Source organism: Alosa pseudoharengus, unplaced genomic scaffold (genome assembly GCF_046254945.1).
Source record: "Alosa pseudoharengus isolate Yale_2024_CS ecotype anadromous, Long Island Sound unplaced genomic scaffold, YU_APseudo_1.1 YU_APseudo_1.1_scf_1, whole genome shotgun sequence".
Lineage (NCBI taxonomy): Eukaryota > Metazoa > Chordata > Actinopteri > Clupeiformes > Clupeidae > Alosa > Alosa pseudoharengus.
In genome coordinates, this window is record NW_027468564.1 from 39,650,798 (window position 1) to 39,668,242 (window position 17,445).

At 42.1% G+C, this 17,445-nt stretch overlaps 1 protein-coding gene across 1 annotated transcript in view; it reads left to right on the forward strand.

The window, feature by feature from the left end:
* Positions 1-17,445, forward strand: part of LOC143127647 (NACHT, LRR and PYD domains-containing protein 12-like) — a 303,167-nt gene that overhangs the window by 66,362 nt on the left and 219,360 nt on the right. The window lies entirely within an intron of this gene.

The window sequence follows — 17,445 nt, forward strand, 5'->3', positions numbered from 1 at the left end:
GTATTTATTAAATTGTCTTTTTGTCTTTTGTCTTCTTGGCTGGTTATGTGGGCGTGCGTGTATGTGTGCTGTAACAAGAACAAAGGAACAATCAGCACACAACAACAGAACAGAACAGAAATAGCCTGGCTTGAACTAGCGTAGACTTTCACATGGGGCTGAAGCCGTTCCATTAACTCAAGTTAGCGGCATCTTGGCCTCGTTTATTCAAGCGAGGTTTAGTTCAGCTTCATCTTTGCTCGTGCACGAGGTAGAACAGTAGACCAAAACAGTAGATTGACGAAAAGAGGATATATGTCGTAAAATTCAGACAATACTAGACGATTTCTGTTTGATTTGGCAAGCGCCATCTACAGGATTTTCATCGAAAGTCATCACATTTAACATCGAGAGAAAAAAATAGATTGCCTACAGAAATCGGAGAATAAGGAAAGCATATCCACTGCTCAAAATAAATAAGGGAACACTTTTTCATAGGTGTACAGCATCAAGGTTATCAAACTTGTAAGCTATTGGTCTGGCCAGTTACGTAACAGAGGGGGTTGTGAATCAGTTTCACCTGCTTTGGTGTCATCAAAGTTAACAGGTGCTCTAGAGGGGCAACAATGAGACAACCCCCAAAACAGGAATGGTTTTACAGGTGGTGGCAACTGATAATTTTTCCATCTTTCTCTTTCTTGAGTGATTTTTCATAAGTTTCGCATTTGGGTTGGGTCAGTGTCACTACTGGTAGCATAAGCCAGTACCTGGAGCCTACAAATGTTGCACAGGTAGTCCAACTCCTCCAGAATGGCACACCAATACGTTCCATTGCCAGGACTTCTGTGTCTCCCAGCGCAGTCTCAAAAGGAGATTCCTGGAGACAGGCAGTTGCTTTAAGAGAGCTTGGCAGTGTGGTAGAATATCCTTTACCCAGCAGCAGGACCAGTATCTGCTCTTTTGTGCAAGGAGGAACAGTTGGAGCCCTGCCAGAGCCCTACAAAATGACCTCCAGCAAAATTGGCAGGTCCGCCATTGGCGCCCTGTGCTTTTCACAGATGAGAGCAGGTTCACCCTGAGCACATGTGACAGACGTGAAAGGGTCGGGAGATGTCATGGAGAACGTTATGCTGCCTGCAACATCATTCAGCATGACCGATTTGGTGGTGGGTCAGTGATGGTCTGGGGAGGCATATCCTTGGAGGGACGCACAGACCTCTATGGGCAAAATAATAGCGCCCTCACTGCTCTTAGGTATCGGGATGAATCTTCAGACCCATTGTCTGACCCTGTACTGGTGCAGAGGCCCCTGGGTTTCCTCTGGCGCACAACAATGGCCGGCCGGCGGCCACATGTGGCTAGAGTGTGTAGGCAGTTCCTGGAGGATGAAGGAATTGATACCATTGACTGTCCCCCACACTCCCCTGACTTAAATCCAGTAGAACACCTCTTGGACATTGTGTTTTGGTCCATCCAACACTGTCAGGTTGCACCACAGACTGTCAAGGAGCTCAATGATGGCTGTGTCCACATCTGGGAGAAGACCCCCAGGACACCATCTGCCGTCTCATTGTCAAGCATGTGGGGTCCATACGAACTACTGAGTACCATTTTGAGTTGCTGCAATGAAATTTAGGCAAAATGGACTAGCTTGTCGCATAATTGTTTCACTTTTTTCATTGATTTTTGTGGGGGTCTTTGAATTCGGCCCTCTGTAGGTTGATCATTTTCATTACCAAAAAATAATGTGCCATCCTTTACCCATTACCCAGTCCATATCAGTATAGATATCCAGCATGAGTTTTTTCCCTATTGAGATCTGATGTTTTTTCAAAGTGTTCCTTTCATTTTTTTGAGCAGTGTATTTAAAACAACAATGCTAATGGTTTGAAATCAATTCCGAGTTTGATTGGCTTCACTCTTGAACACATAGACTAGTCTATGCTTGAACAAAACGAGTGAATGAATAAATAGTATAAACTCAAAAACAACTTTGACATAATTTCTAAACTATCTATAGCCTGCATTCTTAGATTAAAAGAATTCACTCTAAATTATTGTCTAGGTGTAGGTGGTCATAAAATAAATTAGTATCAACATAATAGCCTATTGTCTCCCATAAGTCCCAAAATGTTTGAAATATAATTATCTGAAATGCAGTGGCTTTCAATTTGTCATTTTTGCCTAGTATTTAATCTGTGTAGCACATAGTTGATTGGACATTCATGAACAATCGTCGACACATGAAGCAGTTTTAATTATTAGCTGCCTATAGCCTATAGGCCTACAGGCTACAGAATTATCCTTTGGCTTGCATCAGATATAATATAGCCCACTGGCAAAGCATATACTGTCACTGAACAGCCTACCAAATGTGCATGACCCTTTATCAGCAGTAGACATATGTCTTTCATCAAAGATTATAACTAAAAATGCCATTATCAAGGAGATAAACTATGGAGCCTTAATACTTCGTATGGGAAGCGAACCTGTGAACACGCAAGAATGTAGGCTAATCCTTTCTTATGCCGTCTCGCTGCACGTTACGCCACCACCGAACGTAAGTGACGCAGAGTAGCAAGATTACTAGAACCACACGCATGTGAAGTTAAAACATTTTTAATCGCATAATCTTCATACATTCTTTGGAGCTAGTGAATGTGTAAATCCATGCTTGGTGACACTGTCGGAAAAAAACATTTCTAGGCCTACTTCTATTTTTGAAGTTGTAGGCTACAGGTGACGAAAGCACAGGTTGACGGAACCATCTTTTTGGACTCGTTTTCCGACTGATTGTTTTTTTTTTGCAACACAGCTTAATTTAGCTTGAAAGTTAACCTGCTACGGAGCAGGTTAGTTCTGTGGCATAAATTCCCATAGTTACCAAGCTGGGATTCACGTTAACCTCATTAATGGAACGGAATTCTCACTAAAATTAGCGAGACTTATCGAAATAAGCGGGATTTGGCCTTTAGCAAGGTTGATGGAATACCCCCCAGGTAAGTTATATCAAAGTCCTTTTAGGCAAGTCCCTCCACTCGACGGCCATATTCTAACGCTTTTTGGGCACTCATAGGGCATCCTATTCAGCAGAAATGCGCATGCGCAAGGCTTCACGACATCAATCTTGCTCCAGCGGTGAGTTCACAACACATGATTGGCACGATGTCTTCACAACACACACCATATGATTGGCTCAATGTATTCACATGTCGATGTTTTGCCGAGGAAGGGGTGGGATATGTGTAGACAACGGCCATATTGGTGTTACAAACTAACCCCGTGCATTTCTATGGAGGATTTTTTGAGTGCTGTGTCTCCTCATTAGAAAGTCTCTGGTTATATCCCCTGCCTAATAATTAGTGACAGGTGTGTCTGTGCAACACGTGGAGTCGCAGCTGCAGGCAATTCGGGCGAATCATGGGGAATGATTGCGAGTGAGGCTTTTGCACACTTTCTACATTCTGATATGACTGTGCGTGTGTGTGAGAGAGAGAGAGATGGGGAGTCATTTTATTTTCAATAATAACTTTTTTTGTTATATAATAAATTAAATATATAAGTGGTTAAAATGTTATACGTAAAATGCTTTACTTGGATGTGGGCAATGCAAAGGCATTACATTTATATGAAAACTGCATACAAATAAATTGAAATGAAATTAAAAAAAGGTTTGTTGCCTTTATGTGTGTTTGTGTGTGCAGCATCATGTTCAGTTACATGTCACGTGTATTCGCACTGAGCAGAGGTCATTCCACTTGACCATGACCTAAAGGAAACATCAGTCAGCAAGTCCACTTTACATGTTATTACCCCTTACAGTTTTGATGTGGAGTTATTGTGGGAAAGAGTTAGTATAGGAAGTGAGGAAACGTCATCATCTTTCTGGTTAGTTGTTCATTGGGTCTTGAGGGGTCAGACAACTCTGCCAGTGTCCACTCTTAAAGTTAAAAGTTTAAGTTGAGTAATATGAAGCAGACACTTATATCCAGAGCGACACAGACTCGCAGCGGCGGGTTGGGGATATCAGACAAGGATTGCCCAGTTACCACTGCTCCATCACGCTCCTGCTGCCTCAGGCCTGCTGCTCCACCTGCTCCTGCTGCCTCAGTCCTGCTGCTCCACCTGCTCCTGCTGCCTCAGGTCTGCTGCTCCACCTTCTCCTGCTGCCTCAGGCCTGCTGGGATGCCTGCTGCTCCACCTGCTCCTGCTGCCTCAGGTCTGCTGCTCCACCTTCTCCTGCTGCCTCAGGCCTGCTGGGATGCCTGCTGCTCCACAAGCTCCTGCTGCCTCAGGCCTGCTGGGATGCCTGCTGCTCCACCTGCTCCTGCTGCCTCAGGCCTGCTGCCCCATCACGCTCCTGCTACCTCAGGCCTGCTGCTCCACCTGCTCCTGCTGCCTCAGGCCTGCTGCTCCACCTGCTCCTGCTCCACCTGCTCCTGCTGCCTCAGGTCTGCTGCTCCACCTGCTCCTGCTGCCTCAGGCCTGCTGGGATGCCTGTTGAACCAACTGTGTGAAGTTCATATATCAAAAGAGGTGGCCACCGCACACTTATATTTTTTAGTGATTTTTATTGAGCTCAATAAAAATCACTAAAAAATATAAGTGTGCGGTGACCACCTCTTTTGATATATGAACTTCACACAGTTGGGGATTTAGTGATTTTTATTGAGCTCAATAATTTTTTTTTTTTTTTTTTTTTTATTGAGCTCAATAAAAAACACTAAAAAATATAAGTGTGCGGTGACCACCTCTTTTGATATATGAACTTTAAACCTGCAATCCACCAGCACCTTGTTCAAGTTGGCTGTGCAAAGGGATTTCTTCTATTTTTCAACTGTGTGAAGTGTTGTGTTGGAACAGCATTTTGTTTAGAGCACCAACACAAAGGCACAGATTCTTTCTTTAGATATCTCAAGTGTTGTATTGAGACATCAGTGGATTCCCAGCTGCCCACGTGTTCACATACAACATGTAATACACATTCCCTTCCCCATAGTGCTGAGTGAGAGAAAGACTGGGTCAAATGCAGGCAGGTGGCTGCCATGAGGGCTCTGAATGGTCACTAGTGTATCAGTTGATAGGAGCTCCCAAACTTGGCTCTTGCCTGTGTTTACTTTTCAACAGTAGGGGGAGCTCTAACCTTCCTTTGTAAAGGCCTTGAGACCCCTGCAGTAGTTTGCCCAGGAGCATAGTAACTCCATGTGTTAAACATACTGATGGAGATGGACACCTCCTGTGTTTATTTGCTGATAGTGACCCTTCTGTCATTGGGAGGACTTGGGAGAGTGTGTAGCTGTTGTCCACTGATGACCCGTGTGAGAGTGTGGTGGACACTGAGGCTGAACTGATGGTTAAATAACTCCCTCTGGGAGCTGTGACGACCTCAATGGAGTTGCTCTGTAGCTATCAGACCACTTAGAGGAGGAAAGAAGAATTGTGAATCAGAATCATTATTCGATGTGCACTACATATATTTGTATATAAATGGCATTCATGTTTTTCATGACTCTTTTTAGACTCTTTTGTCTATTTCTCTTACCCCTCTCTGTTATACCATTTATATATGTTATTGTTATTCTAATATATGATCATTTATATGACATATGGTAAGAATGCTGATTTGACAAGTATCCAACTAGACCCAACATGTCCGATATCAGATAGAAAATGAATGTTGTGTGTTGAATTTCTCAGAGTGACATCTGCCCTTGAACCTGGATGTTAGGGCTGTTGATCCCCTCTTCTCCTTCACACACACGTTTCTCTCCCTCTCTCTGTTGCTCCATTTTTATGCTTTATTCTTTTATTCTTTTAATATTTGATCATTTACATGACGTATGGTGAGCACTTTTGTGTAGACAAGTATCAAACTAGACCAAACATATCAAATATCATTATTCTACCCAGAAATACATTTTTTCAGCTGAAATATATTCTTTCTAGCAGTACAGCAGGAGGGAGAGGAATCATCCAATCAAACATTAGCATGCTGCTTAAAGCAGTGACACAGGTTCCAGTGCTCCTACAAACTGCCATATCTTCAGCATGAAAACAGTCTGTTGGGGAAAAGGAAGAACTCACAGGTGAGTTGGGTGGTGAAGAGCGACTATTATTATTTTTTAATTCATGAGTTGTCCACAAACTGTGAGCATCCAACAGATTCAGTCTTTTAGAAAGAGGTCATGAAGTGTTACAGAATACTGCTGGACTTTTGCCTGTTGTTTCTATATTGGAACACTAGATGGCAGCAGTAGGTCATTAGGACTGTACATGTGATGATGGGAGGAAAAAGGTCAGTTTTTAGTAAAAATTGGATATTCCACGCTTCAAACAATTGGAGCCGCGCAAACAGGTTCAATCACATCAAAACCCCCTCTGGACCACAAAGCCAGGATGACCTGAACAGGAAGCTCCTTCCATCCAATCAAATGCAGGCTGTGTGTGTGATGGGAGGGGCACATTCCTCAACATCTTCATTGGGTATCCCGGCTTGCTCCACGACACCAGAGTCGCAGGTGTCGAGAGCAGGATCTACAGAGAGGCCCTGTATTCTCCTCCTGCAGGATCTACAGAGAGGCCCATGTCTCCTCCTCCTCCTGCAAGATCTACAGAGAGGCCCATGTCTCCTCCTCCTCCTGCAGGATCTACAGAGAGGCCCTGTCTTCTCCTCCTCCTGCAGGATCTACAGAGAGGCTCTGTCTCCTCCTCCTGCAGGATCTACAGAGAGGCCCTGTCTCCTCCTCCTGCAGGATCTACAGAGAGGCTCTGTCTCCTCCTCCTGCAGGATCTACAGAGAGGCCCTGTCTCCTCCTCCTGCATGATCTACAGAGAGGCTCTGTCTCCTCCTCCTGCAGGATCTACAGAGAGGCCCTGTCTCCTCCTCCTGCATGATCTACAGAGAGGCCCTGTCTCCTCCTCCTGCAGGGTCTACAGAGAGGCTCTGTCTCCTCCTCCTGCATGATCTACAGAGAGGCTCTGTCTCCTCCTCCTGCAGGGTCTACAGAGAGGCTCTGTCTCCTCCTCCTGCAGGATATACAGAGAGGCTCTGTCTCCTCCTCCTGCATGATCTACAGAGAGGCTCTGTCTCCTCCTCCTGCAGGATCTACAGAGGGGCTCTGTCTCCTCCTCCTGCTGCTTCATGGGGGATGGTGGAGACCTCTGCATTCCCAACACAGTAGCCATCATTACCACATACCAACAGCCAATGGAAAGGAGGATACAGAGTCCATACAACCAGACACATTCTAGGGCTCCAATCCTCCTTATGGGGGGCGTAACTTTATTCTAGGGCTCCAAACCTCCTTATGGGGGCCGTAACTTTATTCAAGGGCTCCAAACCTCCTTATGGCAGGCGTAACTTCATTCTAGGGCTCATAATTGTTATGTACTTGTTTGTTAAATGTTAATTGATCGCCCCCTAATGATGAATGGATATGTGTCTACCTTGTCCACTGAGGGGGGGAGTGAGGCGGGCACTGCTGGGTGGCAAGAGAGACCCAAGTGTGCCTCCACCTTGTCCCCTGAGAGAGACCCAGGTGTGCCTCCACCTTGTCCCCTGAGATGGACCCAAGTGTGCCTCCACCTTGTCCCCTGAGAGAGACCCAAGTGTGCCTCCACCTTGTCCCCTGAGAGAGACCCAGGTGTGCCTCCACCTTGTCCCCTGAGATAGTGTGAGGCGGGCACGGCTGGCACGGCTGGCTGGCGAGAGAAGCTGATTGGCTGCTGCCACCCATGATGCATCTCTCTGCTCCACAGGCTCATCCTGCACAACTATGTACTATATACTACCTGCCCTACAGTATGTCAGCACTTATGCTCCTCTTTTCAATGTCTCTAGTGTTTTGAGAAGTAGATAGGCACAGGGTGGTAGAAATCCCACCCATTCTGAGAATGAATAATGGCAAGGCAAGTTTATTTCTATGAACATTTCATACACAGAGGCACTTCAACGTTCTACGTAACTAAAAAGGGAAAAAAAGAACAAAAGACCAAAAGTAAACATGAAAGATAATCATTTAAAACTGCTGTAAGAATACAGTAGTGTGCAAGGGTAAAGTTCATTCATAGGCACTTGAAAAGAGATGCTATATAAAAACATACCTACATTTGGGCCACATCTTTGTGTATGTATCTCATACATACTTTGTGTATGTACTGTATGTATCTCATACATACTCAATAGAATGTATCTCATTCTATTTGCACTATATGTGTAGATTTCATGCATCACAAAGACATGTGTTAGTCTTGATCTACATGAAGATGCCACGTTGGACATTAGCACATTCATTGTATTGATCTGTGCATCCACCTCTGACATTATCTGCCACTTTCACCCCATGATAGCAACCTCAGTGGATATGTAATGTTACAACGTATGGGCAAATTCAAACTCAGCTAGGACTGGACCGACTGGATATGTAACGTTACAATTTTCATATAATAATAAACTCCGAATGTATACATGTAAATGCGGTGAGTATTATATAATGTACTCTGTACAGATGTTTTTAACAGTGTGGAAAGATTTCAGTTGACTATTTCCATACATATAGGAAGGCTGTGGTTCTGTCTACTTTCATTTGAATGTGTATGTGGTCACATAGTGTCTGCATGTAGTCACGTAGCTGTAGATAGAGGAGTTAGAGGAATAATGACAAGATATACAGGCCTACAGTCTCTTTCACACACACACACACACACATACACACACAGAGGAAGGTTGTGGTTCAATGACTGCTTTCATTTTGTGCATACTGTCACATAGTCTGTGCATGTAGTCACGTAGCTCTGACAGCTAGTTTCCTGTCCCCTCTTCTCAAGGGTTTTCAGCTTTGGGTGTATTTGAATTTTTCTGCCCTCAGTAAATGTCATGCTGAGTTGAATTGAACAGGTTTCACCTTTACATTATTCAAAGCTGCCAGGCTATAGTTGCTCAGGAGCTACTCTATTGATATTTTCTATATCAAGAGATCAAACTCCCAATAGACTTGTGTTGGTTTTATAGGCTGTATTGTATTGTAATGCCCATAGAGGCAGGCAGATTTTTATTTTTAAAGGCCAGTTATTTCATCCAGGATACTAATCAAACCAGCTAATAGACTAACTTAAATAAAACCATGCCAAGGTAGGTATGGTGAAGGGTATGCAATGATGTGGGGCTGTTTTAATTCCAAATGCCAAGGGAACTTTATCAGAATGCATAGTATCCTGGATCCATAAGATATCTGGCCTTTAACAATTAAAATATGCCTGCCTCTAGGAGAATATAACATAGGGGTATGTATAGCCTACTTGTGAGCACCTGTATTTTAAGGAAGAACATTTATTTATTTACGATACATTACTCATTCACAAAGACGATTGGTGTCCTTAAAGGTTAGATTTTTACTCTTTTTTAAATGAAAGCATTAAGATCAATTTCCAAAAGATGAATTTTATTACTCTTTTTAGTCAACATTTGCATACGTATGAATGTAAACTTATGCACTCAAATGTAATTTTTGTAATTTTTTTTTCTTTTTCGCATGCCCAAATTTCCGTCAATGATTCCCGGGACACTGAAAGACCGGGGTACACAAAACTTGGTGGGCATGTAACCCCACATGGATAGCATGGAACCATCGTTTTTCGTTTTGATCTGTAGCCCCCCCGCTGGACTGGACCCCCCGAAAGGAGGGTAGGGCAGACACAGTTTTCTGTGAATATCTCGAAAACCGTAGGGTTTAGGAGGACCATTTTTTTTTTGTATGTTGATCTCAAGGGGCCATGTCAACCCATTCCATAACCACTCATTTCATGTATAGCGCCACCTAGTTAAACACAAAAAAGTAAAAATGAGGTGTTGTAATTGAAGGTATCTGTGACCTAACATAGTCAAAACTGCACGAAATTGGAAGTGTAGGATCATTATGACACCATCTGTATGCACGCCAAGTTTTGTGGAATTCCGTTCATGGGGGGCCACACAATAAATTAATTTATGTTACTATACACCAACTGGCCTGTAGGTGGCCGGAGACAGTTTTCTGTGAATATCTCGAGAACCGTAGGGCCTAGGAGGTCCACCTTTTTTATGTATGTTGGTCTTAAGGGGGCATGTCAACCCATCCCATTACCACTTATTTCATGTATAGCGCCACCTAGTTAAAAATTAAAAAGCAAAAAATTAGGTGTTTTCATCACAATATCTCTGGCTGACAAGGTCAAAACTGCACGAAATTAAAAGTGTAGGATCATTATGACACCCTCCAAATGCATGCCAAGTGTTGTGTACTTTCGTTCATGGGGGGCCTTACAATAAAATAATTTATGTGTACATTTAGTGACGTACACCAACAAGGATTCCCGGGACACTGAAAGACCGGGGTACACAAAACTTGGTGGGCATGTACCCCACATCGATAGCATGGAACCGTCATTTTTCGTTTTGATCTGTAGCCCCCCCGCTGGACTGGACCCCCCGAAAGGAGGGTAGGGCAGACACAGTTCTCTGTGAATATCTTGAGAACTGTAGGGCCTAGGATGACCATTTTTTTCCGTATGTTTGCCTCCAGGGGTCATGTTAACTCATTTCATGTGCACACATGTGCACAAACAGATACACACACACACATACATTCACAGTAATCATACGTATGACACATACTCACACAGTAGACATATGTACGCTTGCATGCACAGGCACACACACAAGCACGCACACACACACACACACACACACACACACACACACACACACACACACACACACCCACACACATAACATAAACATAACACAAGCAATCAAGAATTTCTCAGAATTATGAACAGGCAAGATGGAGGTGGGGTTGTATAAAATGAATTTTACATGTGAAATCTATGAACTAATCATGTTTTGGTACTTGGCAGATACCAGTGAGAATTGAGTGTGGATAATGCAATTTAGTGAGACAGTTAGAATCATATAGGCCTTTCATCGTGATTTCTTTTTGTGGAAAAAATGTGCTGGACTGGGCGGCGGTCATATTTTGTACCGCTCTGCGGTACATCTAGTTTTTATATATTTTAGGCTAAACGTAACAGCGTGCTTTGAGTGTAACACCACTTGATCCATGGTGAAACGTTGTTTTGTCTCATAAGTGTAGCCTATATGGTTGAAATGACAATAAAACCCACTTGACTTGAAGTGTCACGTGACTGCGTTGATGCAAGGATAATTGTCTTGTCGGCTTGTTGGCTAGCCTAGGCTACTTAATAAATGAATCGAAATAGGAAGAAAAAAAATACATGACCTGACATGACATGACCTCTGTGTCCTCTATGGTAGCTATACGGCCATGAGCAGGAGCAATGGAAAACACACTTTACAGAGGTAGTTCTACAAGCAAGTTAGGTTTTAACTAGGGCTGTCAAAATAACTGATTAATTTCGATTAATTAATTTGAGAAAAAATAACTGATTAAAAAAATTTGTGCAGATTAATCGATTCCGTATGACCTTTGACCTCGAGCCGTTCTAGTCAGTAAAAATTAGACTGTAAAATGAAGAAGAGAGAAGAAAACGTGCTGCCTGGATCATTGATTGGAACATTTACTTTTAAAAAATGGCCTGATGGTGTTGATAAAAATAAAGTGTTGAAAATAAAGTCCTCTGCAATGTGTGCAGCAAGGAATTTGCATATCACCGGAGTTCATCAACTCTATAGTGGCACATCAATGCAAAGAAATAAGTGTTGACATTGAGGGGAGTGTTCATTTATTTTCATTGTGTCCCCTAGGTTATATCTGTGGCCTGAAATGCCTTGTATGTGAAAAAAAAAACGTATTCCCGAAGCACTTTTGAATTTATTTCCTCAGCTTATTAGGTCATATCATAGATTATTATGGCAATTATTTGAACACTGAAAATAATAATAAAAGAGTTTTTGTACTTGTCACTTAAAAGTCACTAATGCTGATTATTCAATGATTCATTTGAATTTAAATATTTAAAATACTTTCACAGCAAAAATGATATATGCTATTAATTTAGATGAATGTAGGCTACACTCCTCCAGTAAGCACATAGTGCGCACTAACTATAGTGGCTCTAACATCAGTAGACTGACATGGGGGAGGGGGGCGTGCTATTGGTCATGTGATAAACGCGGGAGAGATGAAAACGAAAGTAGCCTAAATCGACCGAGAAAAAGAGTTGCGTGTTAGACCGTTTCCATCGGTTTTTATGAAGGTAAGTAAGAATAATAAATTAAAAGTAGGCTAGGCTATGGTTGTTATCGATATTAGAGGTGTTAAATTATCTTGGTTCCGTGAAATTAAGGATGTTAGTCATCACGCATCTACATGGACAATGGATAAATAATAACTCATGAAAAAAACATGGATGGGCCCATTGATGGTCTACTGCAGTAATTAAATGCTCCTAGATAGTTGTATCTCTTTCAATATTGTGAATAGGGCAATTCCATGCAAAGGTCATCATTACCATGGAAAAATAGAGTTGTGCACACACAAAACTGTTGTTAAAATGTTTATTTAGGTCTATATTTTATTGTTTGTAACTGACCTGATTGAATTGGACGGCGAATTACACATTACACTCTTTTTACATCATAAATATGGCGTGTGCAACATAGGCCTACATAAACAACATTTTTCACATGGCGATATTATACATTTAAAAAGGGGATAAATAGACTCAAGGTTCCAAATTTTTTTTATCATTTGACAAATTCCAGATTATCAAGGGAATGGTAGAGCAATGTGTATGCTCAGTTTGCCTTTAAGAGCACAGCTCCTTACATTTGTAAGGCTCTTGTTTAATAAGTCCGCAAGTTTCATAACGTTTTATAGGAAAAGGTTATGCTACACGTGCTGATGCGACAATGTCCAAAGTGTGCAAAGGTGATTTATCATTGTAAAGTATGATGAACAAATTGTGCCCCTTTCTTACTTTTAAAACCTTTAATGGTGCGTAATGGATGTGACGTTATGGATGATACATAATGTGAATTTACAGGAGACTTTATTTTACCTCAAAGATGGTAAGCGTCTGTTCTGGTGACATGCCAATTTTAACACATTTCACCTTAGTGTTTACAATTGACATTTAAGAAATTATAAGGCTGATCAAAACCACAGGAAGGCCTAAGCGTTAGCAAAACAGAACGTGATATTAAAATACCGTGATTGACAAGGGCGTCGTAGTGGGGGGACAAGTGGGAATAAATTACCCGGGCCCCAAGTGGGGGGAGGGCCCCTAAGGAGTTGAATTTTATTTTCCTTAATAATAAATAATTTCCTTAATTTAAAGATCTTAATAAATGTTATTCACTAATATAGATGCAAATATTTCGGGTAAATGCATCAGTTGATTGATGTATTAAATTGTGTCCAAGCCAACATTGTTTGAGGGCAGGCACCCTCTCCCTTGCACGAAATAGTTCAGTCCGCATTCCCCTGCTAGGCGCATTTTTGAAGTAACGTTCATTCTGCTGAAAGCGACAATGCAGACGGTCACGGTGTGAAGATGTCTAAGTCTAAGAAAGCTAAATCCGGTTCCCAGAAAAGAAAAGAGAGGCAAGAAAGGGAGAAAAAAAGAAATGAGGGAAAACAAGTGTTAACAGCCTTCTTTCCCAAGAAAGGTGAGCCCAATGTGAAAGCAATAGTCTACAAATGAAATGAACTCCTGAAGGTTACAAAACACTTCAATACCACCGCGAATCCGCGATTATCAGTGCTAAAACAGCATTAACACAAAATTAGAAATAACATGATGCCTGATTTATAGCCTACCACAACATTTCAATAGCCTACTAATTCGAAAATGATTATGAGCTAATAGCTTAACTTAGTAGGCTCAATGTTATATAGGTTCATGAGGAAAGGCTGTCAAATTAGTAGCAAAGCTAACTTGTGAAACGCATCACACTCCGTTAGCTATAGATAGCTGTTCTCTCAGCCAAAAGTGTTCAATTTGTATAGATAGCTAGCCTGGGTGTTCCCATGCTGCCTTGCGCGCGATTTGATTCACGCTGCTAAGGCAGCCTGGAGACCATGGAGCAAAATTTTCGCCTGAGATAGGGGACCAATCACAGAACAAGGGGGAAAGCAAGACGATGATGAGCTATGCACAGACGCATTTGATAGACATCCGTGGCACCCAATAAACGGATCTGGGCATTTTTTTCAAATACGAGAAAATGAACGTTTGGTTTCCAGACCACGTCTCATTGAGAAGTGGTGGCGCTAGCCAGGCTAATAGATAGCTGTTCTCTCAGCCAAAAGTGTTTTCATTCATTTCATGTTCTAGCTTTTAAACATTCTTTAAACATAAGAAATTCAGTGAAGTCTTGGGTAATAAGATTATTTTCTGTTATACAGTACATATAAGAGTTGTTAGATTAATTCAATGTGTGATTAGATAGTAGGCCTAGTTAGTTGTGAACCATGCTTCATGCTTACAGCTGGTGGTTGGTTGGTTGGTTGGTTGGGGGGGGCCCATGGCCACCACTTGTGCATAGGGCCCAGAATTTGGTGCTATGCCCCTGGTGATTGACATAGCCTATTTTCGAGTGGCCTAATAACGAAAATCTGCGCGATTATCTTCCCGTAACTGTCATACTGTTGTTGTACAGTAAGTGTTAGCTGGTGAGGAAGGCTGACTTTGCAGCTGGAGTTAACGTAGCAGGCTCCTTCTGTATGAAGGTATATTGGGTGCAAAAGTGGCGAGCACATTTAACTGCAGATTTTGCATGTGCACACTAAAGTCGTAAATGTGTAACAGTAAAGTTGAAGTTGTACATATTTTTTTATATCTTGTTAACACAAAATAGGGGCTACGGGTTCACAAATTCTTTTTACAGGTACACAAATCCTTTTTACAGGTACACAAATCCTATCCTGTGAGTCACAACTTTCCAGAGTCACGCACTCGACACTTTTGCTCCAATCGTTGCAGCGCAGTAGGTGCGAAACACATTTGCACATCCGTGTTTCATAATCTGAGAACATGCACAACATTCGTGCATTTGTAAACCCAAATGTGAACTAATGCATCCGAAGTTGTGCATCTGTGAAATAATTTCTCATTAATAAAATTCTACAGATCGCTTTGATTTTCTTGCACGACTACAAGTCAATTGATACAAGTGCTCGAATCTGCTTCTATGAGTGACGATACTTTTGCTCCTGGCTAGGTGATATAATAGGAGCAAAACGATTTGTATGTGTGCACGTCGAGCGAATCGATCGAGAAAACAAGGCGGCCGGATCTGGATCGCGCTCAGACTACCATTGCCTGCTCATAAGGTAAGTAACATGATAATAATATGAAGAAAGTTATCTTGTTTGTTGGTTTACATTATCATGACAGCTATGTTTAGCTTAGTTTACCTGCTTGCTAAATCCTCCAGTGCCAGATCAAGCTAGCTATCGCTAGATAAATAACTAGTTTAGAAGTACAGAAATATAACACTGCCCGTCCAAAATCGTTAGGACACACAATCTGACACAATCGTTCTGCAATTTTCGAACAGCTGACTTGTATCTTGCACGAAGACTATTGGATAGTGCAAGGCAAGTTAGCAATTGTTTGCTGTGCAGACATTATGAATAATAAGGTCGTAGAACTTAACACCGCACACCGCAACATTTTTTTCCTCGCTTTGTGCAAAGAAAAACTATAAATCGTGTGTCCTTCATTGATAAGGAAACATGCTGAGGTTACTTACTTTATGAGCAGGCAATGGTAGTCTGAGCGTGATCCAGGATCCAGATCCGGCCGCCTTGTTTTCTCGATCGATTGCTCGACGTGCACACATACAAATCTTTTTGCACCTATTATTTCACCTAGCCAGGAGCAAAAGTCACTCGTCACTCATAGAAGCAGATTCGAGCACTTGTATCAATTGACTTGTAGTCGTGCAAGAAAATCAAAGCGATCTGTAGAATTTTATTAATGAGACATTATTTCACAGATGCACAACTTCGGATGCATTAGTTCACATTTGGGTTTACAAATGCACGAATGTTGTGCATGTTCTCAGATTATGAAACACGGATGTGCAAATGTGTTTCGCACCTACTGCGCTGCAACGATTGGAGCAAAAGTGTCGAGTGCGTGACTCTTGAAAGTTGTGACTCACAGGATAGGATTTGTGTACCTGTAAAAAGGATTTGTGTACCTGTAAAAAGGATTTGTGAACCCGTAGCCCCTATTTTGTGTTAACAAGATATAAAAAAATATGTACAACTTCAACTTTACTGTTACACATTTACGACTTTAGTGTGCACATGCAAAATCTGCAGTTAAATGTGCTCGCCACTTTTGCACCCAATATACCTTCATACTTCTGTTGCAGCCTGCCGTTCGTGTCTGTTTAACACAGTTTAATTTGAAATGTGACGCTCTACTATTTACAAAGGTTTACAACACGATGTGCCAGTATTTGAAGTGTCAGATCCTCAGTAGCTAATACCCACAGAGTAACATGAGTAACGCCAGCAATAAACTAGATGTACCGCATAGCCGTACAAAATATGACCGCCTCAGTCCTGCACATTCTCTCCTCATAAATAAATAATGTACGTGTGAGTTTGCTTTGTAAGAGTGTGTGTGTGTGTGTGTGTGTGTGTGTGTGTGTGTGCGTGCGTGCGAGCGTGCCTGTGTGTGTTGGTTGTTCCAAATATTTTCCATTTGAGAATGATGACGGCTGCATGCTCTTAAGGGCACTTTCAATGGAGCATACGTGTTCTTGTATCCTTCCCCAGATCTACAGTAAGTGTTGACACAATCCTGTCTCGCAGATCTATGGCTTAGTTTTCACTCTGACGTACACCATCAACTGTGAGACCTTATACAGTGGGTCCCCGTTAAAAATTGACACTTCATTCACGATCATGGTGAATGGTGAAATGTAAGTACAACTGCAGCCGCTTGGGGGAAGCATAGTCCGCTGTGGAGTTCCACGGTCGAACCAGACGAATTCGACAGCAAGGGCTGTGATTGGCCGAGTTTTCAGTGCGTTTCTCTGTGTTTTTAGCAGCCCCTGCAACATGCTAGTCCACTGTAGCCTAACCTAGCGTTCACGGGCTTCGGAAAAACCTTTCTCCGAGTGAAAACATCATCATTCCGCGTCATTCACGTCACTTAATGTGTGAGTCAGAGGTCGGAAACTGGGGCTAGATTTTGCTAACAGAGTTGCCCAGTTAGGGGCTAGTCATCACTTTTGTCGTCACGTTGTAGTTCGTTTGTAGTCCATGTGGCCTTTCATGTCCAACAGTTTTAATGTGAACTTGGGAATTTGCCCTTTTGATCACTTGAAAAGCTGCATATCTTTCTTTCACGAGCATCTTACTCTATATTTTAAGCAAATACAGTTGTTTGTTTAGGATTAGTGAGTGTATGTTTTAACCTTTGTTGTGGCATCCGTGTTTGTCACACATTCGATGGCAAAGCACTTGAACACTTGCTGTCGGAAAA